We start from the raw sequence: 16,514 nt of genomic DNA, 5'->3' as shown, positions 1-16,514 counted from the left end.
GTCTGAGTCTTACTTCCTGCTGCCTGGAGTTTGAACTATCCCTGGTTGCTGAACTTGCATTCTGCTGACTGGACCTCAGATCCAACAAGATGTTTGTATGTTTTAAAGTATTTATTAAGTTCAACCTATTGGGAAGTTTGGGGTAAGGTGACTTGACTTAGGCGCATGCTTAATTTTTCTTCTCTTTCCCTGCCTCCTATAGTAATTAACTATCAATTAAATGCTACATTTCTCGCTCAGTTTATAGGTACACATAGGTAAATGTGTTCTTTGAATTCTCACTAAAGTGACTTTTGTGCAGTTCAGTACATTGGCATTTTCTGATAGAAAAACATTCTTACTGTGTTTAATTGATTCAGATTAAAATGTGGTCATCTCAGTTGTCAAAAATGTTTTCATAGATTTCCTGTCTTTTGTGTTTTTTTTTTTTTTTTTTTTGTAGAAGAAAAATTATTCACATTATTGTAATTCCATGCAGTGCAAGACTGGAACAAAGGAAGTGATGCAGATCCTTTAGCAGAAAGGTCATTTGAGTCATTGGACTGTCCTCAACCATAGTGGGAACTTAGAGCTGCTGCTGATACACAGCACATTTCTTTGGATTCTGACACCACTCATTTATGGAGATGTTTTTCATGTGAATATTTGCACTGAAGGGGAGCAACAGAGAGATGTTCACGTGTAAACAAAGGCGGGTGGTGTGAAGGGGAAGTGAATCCTTCGCAGAACTGTAAAATAAGCCAGATTCTCAGACCCTCTCACTCTTAGCGATTCCTGCCATTCTGTGTCTTTCAGAGCAGAGGTGATGGAGAGAATTAAAGAGCAGGATTAGCAGTGATAAAAACATGAATTCTGAATGGCGGTCCGGAGCAACAGCTTCAGGCTGATAGACCCTTGACGGTGTCACCAGGAAGGAGGGTGAGGGTTCCGACTCCTGGTCATAACTGGCTGACATTTGCTGCTGAGCACACAGCACTGTCCAAGGCCCCCATGTCTTCCTTGGGTAAATTAGAATGAGTGATGAATACGGACAGAGCCACCACTGGCTTGTGCCAGTGACCGAATGTGAAGGAAGAGGGTGGTTTCTCAGAGGAGAAATCTTCCCGGTTTTCACTGAGGATCAGCCCGTTGATGAGGAAATTCAGAGAGCAAGGGCCAGTGTCACATTGGTTAACATTTTGCATAATTCAGACTGACGAAAGCCCCAGTTCCTGGTAGCTCAATCTGAATCTTTGGCAAGCTTTGGAACTAGATGAGGAGTTATCAGATCTGCCTCCGGGCAAAACCTAGCAATTTATTACTGGGTCAGTGTTTTTTTCATTCTGGTCAGATTGTTTTAGGGACACCTAGCCACGGCTCCTATAAACTGCCAGCCTGCACTCAAATCGAAACCACAAAAGCGTTGGGAACACGGAGTCACTCTTTTCCCTCAAGCTCTGTCTTGTCTGTCTGGATCTGCTTCATTCTGTTCTGTTTTCTTGTAACTTCAGCTGCCCTGTGGTTCAGAGTTTACCTCATATCCCTTTAACTGAGCTGCCACCCTAGTCTAAGTCAGAGCAGTTTCTCAATTTCAAATCCCAGGTGGGGAGTCTCATGGGCCCAAAGTTACTTTTTGAGCCAGGCAACCAAGTCATAGGTGGTTGGCAAGCCTGTGAATAGACGGGGTTTGTGTCAGGTGCCTAATATTGGTTCAGCCAGCTGTGCTCAGGGTCAGAGGCCAGAGCAGATTTGCTTTAAGCAGCAGAGTTCTGTGGACGGGGCAGAGGCTTGCATATAAATATACAGACACTGGCTGGTGCCTCGTATATAGCCAGCTTCCTCCTGTTAATAGGTGGATCTGAACACTGAACTGCTGAGAAAAAAAAAAAAAGATGCTCTGAGTGAGACCATTGTCTGGTCTTTTTTCCTCTTTGAGTTTTAAACTTCAATGATGATAACCTTTTTTTTTCCCTCTCCTGTTGAAAGGTGGCCCTGTCCTACATCCCTTCAAGTGAAAACACTTCTCTCCTGCCCCCGCATGAAAATTAAGACGTAATATAAAAAGTTACAGGTGAGTGGAGACTGAGAAGAAAAGGGCAAATGGGAAGAGAGAAGGAGAAGAATGGGGGTGGGAAACTGGCTGGAAATGAGATCCTCAATTTCTACCCGGAAACCTGATGCACCTCCATGATGCTAAGCTGTAAATTAGATGATTAGGGGTGGCGATGGGAGGTTTGTGGAGGAGGAAAAGGGAGGGAGTGGGGTTAAAACAAGGGGCAAAAGGGCATGGAGGAGAGGATTTGGGGTCCTGGGCCCCAGGAGGTAGGAATTCCACCTTGATGTCTTTGGAGTGATATTGCCAAAGGCTAGGACCAAGTGTGAACTTGGAACGGAGATGAACCACTGAGTCCAGCTGGCTGTCAGCTTGCCCTCTTCCTGGAAGCACTCTGGAGACAAGTTCTTAAGCAATCTTCAGGGCAGTACAGCTCAGCAGGAGTTATCTCACCTTCCGACCAGCCCAAATTAGAGCTACTCCAGAAGACAGGCGTGGGCTCGTTGGAGACATCTTTCCTGGCCATTCTCACAAGTGATCAGAGTTGCAGATGACATTTACCTGTCGGCGTAAATTCATCTGGCTGTAAAACATAACATGATATTTTCATTGAGCACATAACCTTTAGGAAAAAGAGAAGGACCTCTTTATTCTTTTGTGTACCTTCATTTGCTTCTCACATTAACCATCCCGCCTAGTCTGATGTTTTGGGGTCTGGCCTGCAAAAGCCGCCTATGTCAGGCTTCCTGTATATTTGGCCTTGGGCACAGTGCTTACACTGCATAATCTTTTACCCTTCTTTATTGACGATTAAAGAAGACTCTGCTTGTTGGACTCCTGAACTCATCCTCCTGAACCTAGCTCAGATGCCCCTTCTCCTTGGAGCATTGTCCTTGAAGCACTGCTAGAGATATGTGTCCCCTGTACCTAAGTCAGCACAAACTGCTCTGTACAGCAGTTACTTCTTTGCATAACTGTCTCCCTCACTAATCTATGAACTCCTTTCCTGCATCACCTGGGACTTTTTCTACTTCTTTCCCTCCAGCACTGAGCACAGCATGTGGCTCACTGTAGGTGCTCAATGAATGTCAGTTAACTGAGTAGACTATGTTTAGTGTAGTTTAGCATTCACAGTATTCACAGGGCCTATTCTCGTAGGTGGTAATTTTGGTGCAGTGGGAAGAGCACAGGAGTTGGAGTTCAGGACACCTGAGTTCAAGCCCTTGCCTTGTTCTTTTTTGTTTTTTTTTCAGTTGAAGTAGAGGTGATTTACAATGTTATGTTAGTTTCTGGTGTACAGCATAGTGATTCAGTTATACATATACTTTTTTTTCATATTCTTTTTCATTATAGGTTATTACAAGTTATTGAGTATAGTTCCCTGAGCTATACAGTAGGTTTTTTCTTTCTTTTTTTAATTTTATTTTTTATTAAAGAGTAGTTGATTTACAATATTAGTTTCAGGTGTAGAGCAAAGCAATTCAGTTATACATATACATACATATTTTTTTCAGATTCTTTTCCATTATATGTTATTACAAGAAATTGAATATAGTTTCTTGTACTGTACAGTAGGTCCTTGTTATTTATCTATTTTACATATAGTGATGTGTGTCTGTTAATCCCAAACTCAAATTTATCCCTCCCCTGCCTTTTCCCCTTTGGTAACCATAGTTTGTTTCCTATGTCCATGAGTCCAGTTTTGGTTTGTAAATAAAATTTGTGTCTTTTTTTAGATTCCACATATAAGTGATATCATATGATATTTGTCTTTCTCTGTCTGACTAACTTCACTTAGTGTGATAATCTCTAGGTCCATTCATGTTGCTGTAAATGGCATTATTTCATTCTTTTTTATGGCTGAGTAATATTCCATTGTCTATATATGCCACATCTTCCATATCCAGTCATGTCGATCCTTGCCTTATTCTTCATGAATCTATGGATTTGGTCATAGTCTCCCTGAGCTGTGGTTTCCTCATATGAAAAATAGGAATAAAGATTCTTGCTACTTATGGCTTTTGTGAAGAGGAAATGAAAAAAAAAGTGAAAAGTCTGTAATGTTAAAGTACCATAAATAAGCAAGATATCAACAAAATCATCCTTTTGAAAGTTCAGAAAATAATCCTCCTTAGATGTGATCCAAGACAGACCTTTCTTCTGCCAAATCCTGCTCTGTAGCAAAACATGTTACAGAGTTGAAAGGTAGGCTGTTGTGAGAATAATAAATGCGAAACATCTAGTATGGTGCCTAGCACACGGTAGTCACTCAGTGAGTGACAGCTGCCCTTACTGTCATTAGGGTAACATGGCATTTCCTCAGCTGAGTCGGAGGAGAGCAGTTGGGTGATCTTAGCAGGGCAGCAAATCTCCAGTTTTCATACGGTTCTGTAACCCCCTGTCCTTAACAAGCAGCTGATTTCTTGTTCCCTTTCTCCACACTCTGATCTTCACTTGTGTGCTGGGAGGATGACTGTGAGCTCGGAGAAGAGGAGCCGTCAAGATCCAAGTGAGTGTGGCTATCCTCTTGAGCACGCCCTTCAGTTCTGTCATTATCCGTGTCTGTCAGACAGTGGAGCCTCCGCCGAGGATGGGGAGGCTGTAAAAATATCTGCGTTTATCGGCAAGGCTGACACACTACTTTATTTGGAAGTGAAGGTGGAGATGGAAACCTTTCCAGGACTTGATGCCGCTGAGCCTTGTTAATTTGTGAAAGGGTTTTGTACTTGCCCTCTCTCTCTCCTTTTTTTTTAAAAACCATTCTTAATTTTCCAATCCTGCTTTTTGTTGGCTTCATATGTGCTCACAAGACTCCTGCCAGCTTTAGTTGGAAGGAATATATTCCCGAGCTTAGTTGGACATCAGTTTTTTTTGGGCCCTGCCCAGGCTTTTGACAGAGAAGGCAGTGTTAAGGGGGTTGATGGTGTCTAGACAGTAAAATCAGAAACTGTGTAATTTATGTTGTATTACAGACATTCACTTCCCGGATTGGAAAAAGGAAACTGGTTTTTATCTAAGGGAAGTTACATTAAAAACCAAAGCCCCTGGGTATTTCTGACCTATGAAAAGCTGAAGCTTGCATAATTTTACATAACATTCTCCAGCCCCTTCAAAGACAAGAGTTATTGAGAGTGTGGCTGTGTAGGGCCAGAGATGAGAGTAAACTTCCAATTTTCATAAGACAGTTCATAGAACCATATAGTGATCCTTCCCAGCAACTCACCTTTGGTTAGACCCCTGTAAGCTCACAACTCAGTTTGGTTATTTCACACCAGTTTCAGAGGGATATTGGGAAGCTGGAGAGAAGAGTAGCTAATAGCAAAAGGGAATGGAGTTGTTAGAGACTATAAAGAGAATTGAAGATCTGACTCAAGGATCAAAAAAAAAAAAAAAGAAAAATTGGACTTTGTCTTAAAGAAAAAGCATGCTCTTGATTAGGAAAAAGTATAATAAAATTTTTAAAATGCCTTAATTATACCATAATATTTTATGTTTCTTTTTAGGTTGCCCAATGCTTGTAAACATCAGATATTCAATATTTATTAGTGTGGAAAATATTGGAAAGACAGAATCTTAATAAGCTAGGCACATTTATGTGGGACTAAAGGCTTTTAAAGCCTATGACAGCTTTTGCTTTGTTTTGACTTGGACAGTGATCCAGGGCTGCAATTAAAACTGGGCATTTATAATAAATGCTGGAGATGATGAGGAGAAAAGGAACCCTCCTACACTGCTGGTGGGAATGTAAGTTGGTGCAGCCACTATGGAGGTCAGTATGGAGGTTCCTTAAAAAACTAAAAATAGGCTTACCATATGATCCAGCAATCCCACTCCTGGGGATATATCTGGAGGAGATTCTAATTGGAAAATACACATGCACTCCAATGTTTGTAGCAGCACTATATGCAACAACCAAGACATGGAAGCAACCTAAACGTCCATTGACAGATGATTGGATTAAGAAGATGTGGGGGGTATACACACACACACACACACACACAATGGAATACTACTCAGCCATAAAAAAGAATGAAATAATGCCTTTTGCAGCAACATGGATGGACCTAGGGATTATCATACTAAGCAAAGTAAGTCAGACAGGAAGAAAAAATATCATATGATATCACTTATATGTACACTTGATCTTAGCCAAAAGGCCGAGAAGCGATGATATCACTTATATGTAGAATCTAAAAAAATATACAAATTTTATTTACAAACCAGAAATAGACTCATGGATATAGAAAACAAGCTCTGGTTTCCAAAGGGGAAAGGAGGGGAAGAGATAAATTAGGAGTTTGGGATTAATAGTTACACACTACTATATATGAAATAGATAAACAGCAAGGACCTACTGTATAGCACAGGGAACTATATTCAATTTCTTGTAATAAGATATAATGGAAAAGAATCTGAAAATATGTGTGTGTATATATATAACTGAATTGCTTTGTTGTACACCCGAAACTAACATTGTAAATCAACCACACTTCAATAAAAAATAAAATTTAAAAAAAAAACTCAGCATTTCTTTCAGAAAAGTAAAAACTCCTGCATGGAGAGCTGTGAGACGTTATATCAAAGGCTACTCTCACACTGTCTTAGAACAGATCATTTAAAATGTTGTAGTCTTATTACTATTATGAACTGAACTGCTTTTCTATCATTCTTGTAAAATAGCTTTTAAAATAGGAAAATTAATCATCAGATTTCATTACCAAGGAATTGTCTTGTTAGTCTTATCAGATGCTAGGTTACTCTACTAGATTTAAACTTCAGTTGAATAGTTTTCAGCAGATTGTACCTGAGTCCTAATTGGGCAGTCAACAAGTGTCAGCTGAACTGTATGTCGAGCTGTTTCTAAATCTTACGTGGAAAGGATTTTTTAGTGTGTAGTAGCTACACAATTAAACTTATTTTAAAGAGCAGATAGTTTCAAAAGTATTCATTATTTGATGTTAGTATTAGGTATTAGAAAACAGAGAAGACTTTAATGTGTAGTGTGTTTACTGCTAAATACTCATGATGTCTGTAATATGCAGAGCTCATTGTAGCAGCCAGGGATAGTGATAAAACCTTTTGCACAGCTCTGTCGCCCTTTAGCAGGAAGACCTGGAGATCAGAACTCCATCACACACCTGGGAAGCTGAAGACACTTCTTCACCATGTCACTCCAGTTTGGGATGTTTAGACTGTTGATTTCTAGGGGGTGATAGTCTGCATCCTTCTGTAGCTTCCATGGGTTTAGCACAATGCTGGGAATGTAGAGGATACACTGGGAAATTCTTGGTTAACTGGTGAATTGTCTGTAGAGAAGAAGGCTCTGGTAACCAGCAAAAGTTGAAACATTAGTATTTCACCACTGCTAATTGTGGTAGAATGCAACGATGGGAAAACTGCAGAAATAACAGTAATGATGGTCACCATTAATTAATGATAATAATAGTCATTAATCAAGCACTTACTATCAGCTCACTTAATTTTTCCAACAGCTCTATGAATTTCATATTATTATCATAGTCTTCTACATAGAAGTTCAGAGAAGTTAAGTAACCTGACTGAGATCACAAACTTAGTAAATACTAGAGTTTTTTTAGATTCAGATTTGGTCTGTCTTGAGTTCAGAAGCCATCCTCTTTTTTTCAACTAAAATATGGTTGGCATAGACTGCTGTGTCAGTTTCAGGTGTACTGCATAGTGATTATACTTACATTTCTGGCAGGTGATGCTGGAAAGATTCAAACAACTGGAGGCTGGCACCACTAAGGCTCGACAGGCCTTTCTCTTCCTCTCTATGTGGATTTGCCTTTGACCTCTCCAGTACGGTGGTATCAGAGTTGTTGGACTTCCTGTTGTCAGTTCAGGGCACGAGAGAGAGAGAGAGAGAGAGAGAGAGAGAGAGAGAGAGAGGGAGAGAGGGAGAGAGGGAGAGAGGGAGAGAGGGAGAGAGGGAGAGAGGGAGAGAGGGAGAGAGGGGGAGAGGGGGAGAGGGGGAGAGGGGGAGAGGGGGAGAGAGAGAGAGAGAGAGAGAGACAACACCTGTGTCAGATGGAAGCTGTATTGCTGTTTCTAACCTAGTCTCGGAAATCTTGCCTCATCACACTTTTTTCACTAGAAGCAAGCCATTAAGGCAGACACATATTCAGAGGAAGGGGAAATAGTTTTTACCATTTGTTGGAAGAATGTCAAAGAATGTGTGAACTTGTTTTAAAACTCTTCAGTACCGTAAATCTTGCTTGAGTAGCATCTCTCCTATTTCAACTTTGGGCGACAGGGCTGCCCTGGGCAGAAATGTGAAAGAAGGGTGAGTTGTCAGCAATATCCATCACTCCCCAGTTGTGGCCTTCAGCCCTTCCACAGCCTCTCTTCCCACTGATAATGGCCCAGTGTGGCTAGAGAGCTCTGCTGTCACCAACTCAGAAGTTTCCAGCTTCTCCTGCTCCACGTCCCTCCTTACCTCCACCATAGCACGAGTCTAGCTAATTAACACGCCCAGGACAGTGACACCCAGAGATGCTGGGCACTATTACCAAAGCAGCCAGCAGAGCTGCTGCAGCCAGCTCTGACCTGGTGCCAGAGTCAGCTCTGACCAAGGCTCACAGCGCGTCAACTTTGCCACAAACCGTTTCTTACTGCTTTCTCATCATCTGTATTAATGATAAGCCACAGCTTTCCCAGGATATTTCTATCAAAACCTTCACCATCCACTTTAGTATATCACACTCTTGTGCTCTCTGAAATGTTAAATCAACACGAGTGGCATAAATAGAAGCTATTAGCTTTGGTATGGCAAACACCTGTCTGATGGCACAGACAAGAGGTGGGTTTGCCTTCCTAGGAAGAAAACAGTGGTTGCTTTGTAGCAGGATTTTTCTTCTTTGGTTCCCTTAACGATTTTGATATGCTTAAAGAGTAAAATACAGCACCTCAGGTTTTTCAGAAATCTCACTGCATATTTTTCTCAAGTTTGTGAAAATTCATTTGTAGAAAATAAAATTAAAATACTGAAAGCTTCTTAGAGCTTTGAGAAATGATAGGGAATACTTTTTTGTGTTAGTAAAAGAAATTATTGTAGAGTTGTCTCTAGGTATCCTTGAGGGATCCCTGCAGTTACCAAAATCCCTCATATAAAGTAGCGTATAATTTGCATGTAACCTACACACATCCTCCCTTGTACTTTAAACTATCTCTAGATTACTTGTAATACCTAATACAATGTAAATGCTAGGAAAATAGTTGTAAATACAATGTAAGTGTTATGTAAATAGTTGCTAGTGTACAGCGAATTCAAGTTTTGCTTTTTGGAACTTTCTGGAATTTTTTTAAAAAATTATTTAAAAATATTCACAGTTGCTTGATTCTGTGAATGCAGAACCCACCGATATGAGGGCTGACTGTAGTTCTGCCTGGAATGTCCTCTGCTTTATTTCCCAAACATCATATTTTCATTATGTTCTTAAAGCTGAAATTAAGCTGCAGGATTTATGGTGTGAGGACGAGTGACTCTATACCTTGCTTTTAATCATTTTATAAATTGTATAGTGGTCTGTGAAGGCACAAATCAGATCCATTTTCCGAGTTTAAAATATAGCACTTGATTTGAGAACTATAGACATGACTCTGAGCATTTTGATTTAATTCCTGATTCTTAATGACTTCATCATACATGAGCAGGGGGCCTTGGGCTACTTAATCCTGCTTCCGTGAGCAGCTGCATCCAGTCTTTGCTATGTAGGAGGGTGCAATGCCCTATACCAGACATGCTGGTATGTTACTGCAGTGCCAGATTATAAGGCTGAGTTCAGACACGGGACTGTCACCATCACTAGTGGCCAGTTAGTGAGTACTTACTGTGTGGCAGGGACTTGAGGCTTTTTTATCTCATTAAATCCCCTGAGGTAGATGTTAATGTCCACATTTTACAAGCAGCAAAACTAAGGCTCCAAGAGATTAAACAATTTGCCTGAGATTACCCACTAATACATGTTGAAAACTTGATTCTAAGCTGGGCTTTCTGACTCACCGGCCCTTGCTTTTAGCCTAATATATTTTATTACAACCATTAATAATTACTCTACTAATTCTCCAGTCTTTTATCCACTCCTCCAACCTTATCGTCATACAGACAGCTCCCAGTAGCCAGAGGAAGCTCTTCCTTCCCAGCGGTACTTCTATGAGATAAATCCTCTCTCTCATGCACAGTGAGGTAACATGTATAGTAAGAAGGGAATCCAAATACAATTCTGAGAGCTTGCAGAGTTTCTATTTGCATGAGAGTCAAATAAGCCTTACAGGGTCAGTGACACTGTGTTGCCACGTAACGTATACCTTTTTATAATTGAATTGAACTCACAGGAAGCATTGGAATTGATAGTCACGCTTGGATTGAGACTGTGGAGCAAGGAGGAAGGACCCAGGCTGCCTCCCACTGCCTTGTGTTAATTGGTCTATTTTATGAGCAAGCCTGGGGGGGCACTTGTGCAGAGTTCAATGAGATGATAAAGTATGAGAAACTAAAAGAGTAAGTCTAGTAAAAGGAATGAGACTAAGCAAGAATTGCCTTTTAAACCTTAGGAACCTGGAGGGTGTACTGTGCTTCTTCCACCTCTCACAGAAGTTGCTGAAGAAAGGATGGAGCAGAAACTCCCAGATTGGTGCCCAGATTGGTACCCACATTGAAGCCATGAAAATCAGCATTCAGAGCCTCATCAGCTGACTCTAAAGTCGGTGGCGATGAGATGAGTTTGCCTTACAAAATTTCATGATGGTTGAGAGTCTGAGGACAATTTCCTTTTAACTTCAGCTTGTGTTGTCATCTAGCCAACTTTTACGATGAAAGTCCTGCCTGAGTCAATGTGCTAGACACTGCACCATGGTCTGCTGGGCTGGGGGTGGGAAGAAGAATAAAGAGACAGCCGTAATGGTGATAAGAACTGTGACTGAGAGAAACACTGAGTACACTGGTCTAGAATGGGTCGGTCAAGGAATACTTATCAGAAGTGGTGTCATTTGAGATGAGACGAGGATTTATTTATTTTCCAAGATACTTTTATTGCTTTCAGGTATGTGTGTGCGTTTGTATACATTTATCCCAGAGAAATGAAAACTTAAAAAACTTACATAGTACTATGTTGAATTAGAGTGAGTGGTGACAGTGAATATCTTTGCTTTGTTTCTGACCTAAGAAAGTATTTAGTCTTTCACCACTAAGTTTAATATTATCTGTAGGGTTTTTATAGATAATGTTTAACAAGTTGAGGAAGTTCTCTCTTCCTGTTTTTGAGTGTTTTTATCATGAGCAAGTGTTGAATTTTTAAAATACTCTTCTGCATCTATTGATATGGTAATATGATTTTTCTTTTAAACTATATGATAGATTGTGCTGATTTATTCTTGAAATATTGAACCAGCCAGTTTGGTTATAGTATATAATCCTTTTTATATATTTCTGAATTCTATTTGCTCATATTCATTTATGGATTCTTGTGTCTGTGTTTATGAGAGAAATTGGTCTGTAGTTGTGTGTGTGTGTGTGTGTGTGTGTCTGTGTGTGTGTGTGTGTGTATGTATGGGCGCTGTCTTTGGTTTTGTTATTAGGATAATACTAGCTTAATAAAATAAACTGGGAAATGTTCCATCATCTTTTTTCTGGAAGAGATTTTGTAAAATTGGTGTTAAATTTTCAAACATTTGCAGAACTTCCCAGTGAAACCATCTGGGCCAGGAGAGTTCTTTTCTGAAGTTTTGAAACTATCACTTCAATTTCCTTAATAGTGACAGGGCTATTCAAATGATCAGTTTCCTCTTGTTTGAGTTGTGTTTTTCAAGGGATTGGTCTGTTTCGATCGAAGTTGTCAAATTTATGAGTGTAGGGTTATTTGTGGTATTCCCTTGTTATTCCTTATGTGTCTTCCAGGTCTGTAGTAATATCCTCATTTCATTCTTGATATTGGTCATTTGTGTTTTTTCTCTTTTTTTTCTTTGTCAGTCTCGCTAGAGGTTTGTCAATTTCATCGCTCTTTTCAAAGAACCAGCTTCCTGTAGCATTAACTTTCCTCTGTTGCTTTTTGTTTCAGTGTCATTGATTTCTGTTCTTTAGGATTTTCTTCTTTCTGCTTGCTCTGATCTCAGTGGGCTTTTGCTCTTCTTATTCTGTGTTCTTGAGGTGAAAGGTTATCTATTTGTGACTTTTCCTCTTTTCCAATCTAAACCTTTAGTGCTACAGTTTTCCTTCTTAGCACTGCTTTAGCTATATTCCACAAATTTTGATATTTCATGTTTTCAATTACATTCATTTCTCTGTATTTTTCAATTTCCCTGTGACTTCCTCTTTGACTCACTGACTGTTTAGAAGTGTGTTGTTTAGTTTCCAGGTATTCGAGGCTTTTCCTGTTGCCTTTCTGTTATTTGTTTCAGGTTTGATTCCATTACGGTCAGAGAACACACTGTACAATTTCATTTTTTTAATTGGATGAGGTTTGCTTTATGGGCCAGGATATGCTAGGTTAAATGTATCTTAGTATGCATTCTGTAGGCAGTTGAAAAGAATGTATGTTCTGCTGTTGTTGCACATTCTGTAAACGTTGATTAGATGCTGTTGGTTGATGGTGTTGAGTTCTTCTGTATCCTTCCTGATTTTATATGTAGTTGTTCTATCAATTGCTGAAAGAGAGGTGTTGAAGTCTCCAACCATGTTTGTTGATTTGTCGATTTCCCTTTCCTGGTCCATCAGTTTTGCTTCACATATTTTACGGTTCTATGGCTTGGTGCTTAGACAATTGAGATTGCTGTATCTTTGGGATGGATTGACCCTTTTAGCATCTTGTCATGTCTCTCACTGTCTCTGGTAGTTTTCTTTGCTCTGAAGTCTATCTGACATTAATATAGCTACTCCTGTTTTCTTTTGACTAAGAGTTACATGCATGATATATCTTTTTCTGTTATCTTATTTTCTACCTATATCATTAGATTTGAAGTGAGTTTTTTTGTGAACAGTATTTCGTTCTGTTAGACTTTTTAAAACCATTTTGGCAATCTCTGACTTATAACTGGTATATTTAGACCATTTGCAGTTAATGTAATGATTAATATTTTAGAGTTAAGTCAGCCATTTTATTTTTTATTCTCTGTTCTGTTTTTCTTTTCTCTGCATTCTTCTTCCTCACTTCCTATGGATTACTTGAACAATTTTGAGGATTCTGTTTTTTAATTTATCTATAATGTTTTTGAGTATATATCTTTGTATAGCCTTTTTAGTGATTGCACTGGGTATTATATTACATACACATAACTTAACACCATCTACTAATTTTGACATTTTTATCAGTTTAAGGGAAGTATCAAAACTTTATCTTCCTTTACTTCCCTTTATCATCCCTCATTTATAATACAACTGTCTTAAATATTTGTTCTATTTACATTTGGGATCGTATCAGACAATATTGTAATTCTTGCTTCAAATGGCAAGCATGATTTAAAAGCCTCAAAAGAAGAATGACTCATATTTTTATTTTTATTATCTGTTGCTCTTCTTTCCTAATGTTCCAAGACTTCTTCTTATTATTTCCTTTCTGTTACAAGGACTTCCTTTAGCCTTTTTTTTTTTTTTTTTTTTTTTCAGGATAGGCCTGCTGGTGACAAATTCTCATAGTTTTTATTACTCTGAGTGTCTGGATTTTTCCCTTCATTCCTGAAGGATGTTTTCATTGATACAGGATACTGGATTGACAATTCCTTTTTTTGGTATTTGAAAAATGTATCATTTCCTCTAGCCCTCATAGTTTCTGATGAAAAATCCACTCATATTTAATTGTTTTCTCTCTGTAGATAAGTTGTTTCTTGCTGCTTCTAGGTTTTTGTTTGTTTGTTATTAGTTTTCAGAAGTTTGACTATGATGTGTCTTGGTGTGAATTTTTGAGTTTATTTTCTTTGGAGTTTGTTCAACTGCTTTAATCTGTAGGTTTATGTCTTTTGCCAACTTTGAGAATTTTTCAACTATTTTTTTTTTTTTTGAGTGCTTTTTCAGCCTTACCTCTCCATCTGGGATTCTGATGGCATGAATATTAGAACTTTTGTTACAGTCCCACAGGTTCATTTGGTTCTTCTTTGTATCTTCTGTTTCTTTGCTACAGCCTTCTGTTTTTCCACTTGTTTCAGGCATATTGTAAATGCTTATCAAAATATTTTTATGATGGCTGCCTTAAAAGCTTTGTCATGTAATTCTAACATCTCTGTCATCTTAGTGTTGGTATCCGTTGATTGTCTTTTTAAAGTTCAAATTGTGGTTTTCTTTTTCCTTGGATGATGTGTGATTTTTCAGTTGAAACCTGAACATTTTAGTTGCAATGACTGTGGATTTTATTTAAACCTTTTGTTTTTACTGGCCTCCTCTGACACTGCTCTGGCAAGGGAAGGATGAAGGCACTGCTTCAGTACCTGTATGTGGCTTCTTCAGTTCAGTATAACCTCTTGAAATTCCTCTACCCTTTGCGTTTATCTATCATATTGAATCTGTAGGTCAATTTTGGGAGTAATGACATCTTAGCAATATTGAATCATACAAAGAAGACCCAAATACTTATTTAGGTCTTATTTAAAGTTCTCCTGCAATGTTTTCTAATTTTGTAGTTTCCCTAACTAGTTGATGATTTTGGGTGCTATTATAAATTGCATTGTTTCTTAAAATATTTTCCAGTTGTTTATTGCTAGTGTATAGAAATATGGTTGTTTAAATTGTGTATAGTAACTCTATATCTGTAACTTTGCTAAATGCATTTATTAGTTCTATTATTTTTTGTGGATTTTATAGGATTTTCTATGTACATAATTGTGTCATCTGAAAAAAAAAACATAGTCTTATTTCTTCCTCTCTGAATAATATGTCTGTCCCTTCCTTCTCTCCTTCTGTCCTTCCCCCTGCCTCTTTTTTTTTTTTTTTTTGTTCTTTTTGGACTTATTGCCCTAACTAGGATTTTTAATACAACATTGAAAGAGATTATGAGAGTGAGCATCGTAGCCTATTTCCAATCTTAGGGAGAAAGCATGCAGTTTTTCACCATTAAGTATGATGTTAATTGTAAGTTTTTCATAAATACCCTTTTTAGATTAAAACACCTATTTTTCTGGAAGTTTTTATGAATTTCATGAATAGGTATTAAATGTTTTCTAATTGCTTTTCTGCAGCCATTGAGATAATCATATGGCTTGCTATTCTGTTAATATGGTGAATTGGCATAATTTTTAAAATAATGATAAATAACTATTTAAGTCAATGATCAATATTAAAACATAAAAGTACTCTTATTAAAAATAATCACAAGTTGAGGAGGGCCATTTCACCTTTATTTAATACTGTTCTTGAATTTCTGGACAGTGCAGTAAAATGTAAAGCAGAAGTAAGTGGCCCAGCACAATCATATGTGCTCTACTCACTTCCACCTGAGCACCGCCCAGAAGCACTCCCTCCTTAGGGCTTTGCAAAGCCCTGCTTGTTCTGTCTGCCTTGAACTCCTCTCTCAGACATACGCATGGCCCACGCCCTCACGTTCATCCAGCCTCTACTCAGGGAGGTCTACACGGACCATCTTATTTAAAATTCCACCTCCTGCATTCCTTGTCTCCCTTATTCTGCTCTGTTTTCCCCACAAGACTCATCACCTTTTCACATTCCTGTATGTGTTTATTATGCTTATCTATTGCTTTAATCCTAAGCTCCACTGGGGCAGGGATCTCTGTGTGTATTACTCATACATGTGTTCCCGTTGCCTAGTATTGTGCCTGGTATAGTAGGTGCTCATTAAATACGTGTTGAATGAGTGAATAATTACTGGAGAGGAAGAGATTAGAATCATGTTTATTTGCTTTTATAAATTGTCTAATTATCAATCCCAGGGCAATCAAGTAGAGAACTATTAAAACTGATAGGCAAATCAGGTGGAAAGATCAGTAGTTACTTCATATAGCATCAGTAACCTGTAAGTAAGCATTTTTAAAATCTTATGCAAATGTAAAATGCCTGGGAAAAACTTTCATTTAAAAAAATCTACAGGACCCATAAAAGGAAAATTATAAATTTACTAAGAGACAGAAAACAGCAAAAAGATAAAAGGATATGTTTCTGAGTGATTACTAAATATCACAATATATTATGAGGATTTTCATTTTTTCTAAATTAATTTATGAATTTAATAATCTTTAATATTAATGTTATTTAGTAGTATATATCTAACAGTGTTCCAGTCAATCTCAACAGAATTTTTTTGCCTTGACAAATGAGTTAAAGCTTGTGTAGATTCAAGAATAAGTGGGTCAAAATAACCAAAAATACTTTTGAAGAAGGGAGGATGTTTGGTTAGAGAATTTCCCTTATTATAAGATATTTAAACACAGTATTATACAATAATAATTCAAGTAGTGCTGGCACAAGAGGAGACATAAAAATTAAGGAGACATGATAGGCAGTCTAGGAGTAGACTCAAGTATA

The 16,514-nt window shown here is 38.3% G+C and overlaps 1 protein-coding gene and 1 long non-coding RNA gene across 3 annotated transcripts in view; both read left to right on the top strand.

Moving 5' to 3' along the window:
- The window catches only part of DDAH1 (dimethylarginine dimethylaminohydrolase 1), a 131,082-nt gene that overhangs the window by 20,833 nt on the left and 93,735 nt on the right, over window positions 1–16,514 (top strand). The gene's annotated exons all lie outside the window — the stretch shown is intronic.
- Window positions 3,808–11,665, top strand: LOC116668124. The gene is made up of 2 exons (XR_004325197.1): window positions 3,808–4,541; window positions 10,607–11,665. It is a non-coding gene; the product is annotated as an uncharacterized LOC116668124 (long non-coding RNA).

Source organism: Camelus ferus, chromosome 13 (genome assembly GCF_009834535.1).
Source record: "Camelus ferus isolate YT-003-E chromosome 13, BCGSAC_Cfer_1.0, whole genome shotgun sequence".
Lineage (NCBI taxonomy): Eukaryota > Metazoa > Chordata > Mammalia > Artiodactyla > Camelidae > Camelus > Camelus ferus.
This window is presented reverse-complemented; position numbering and strand designations above follow the sequence as displayed.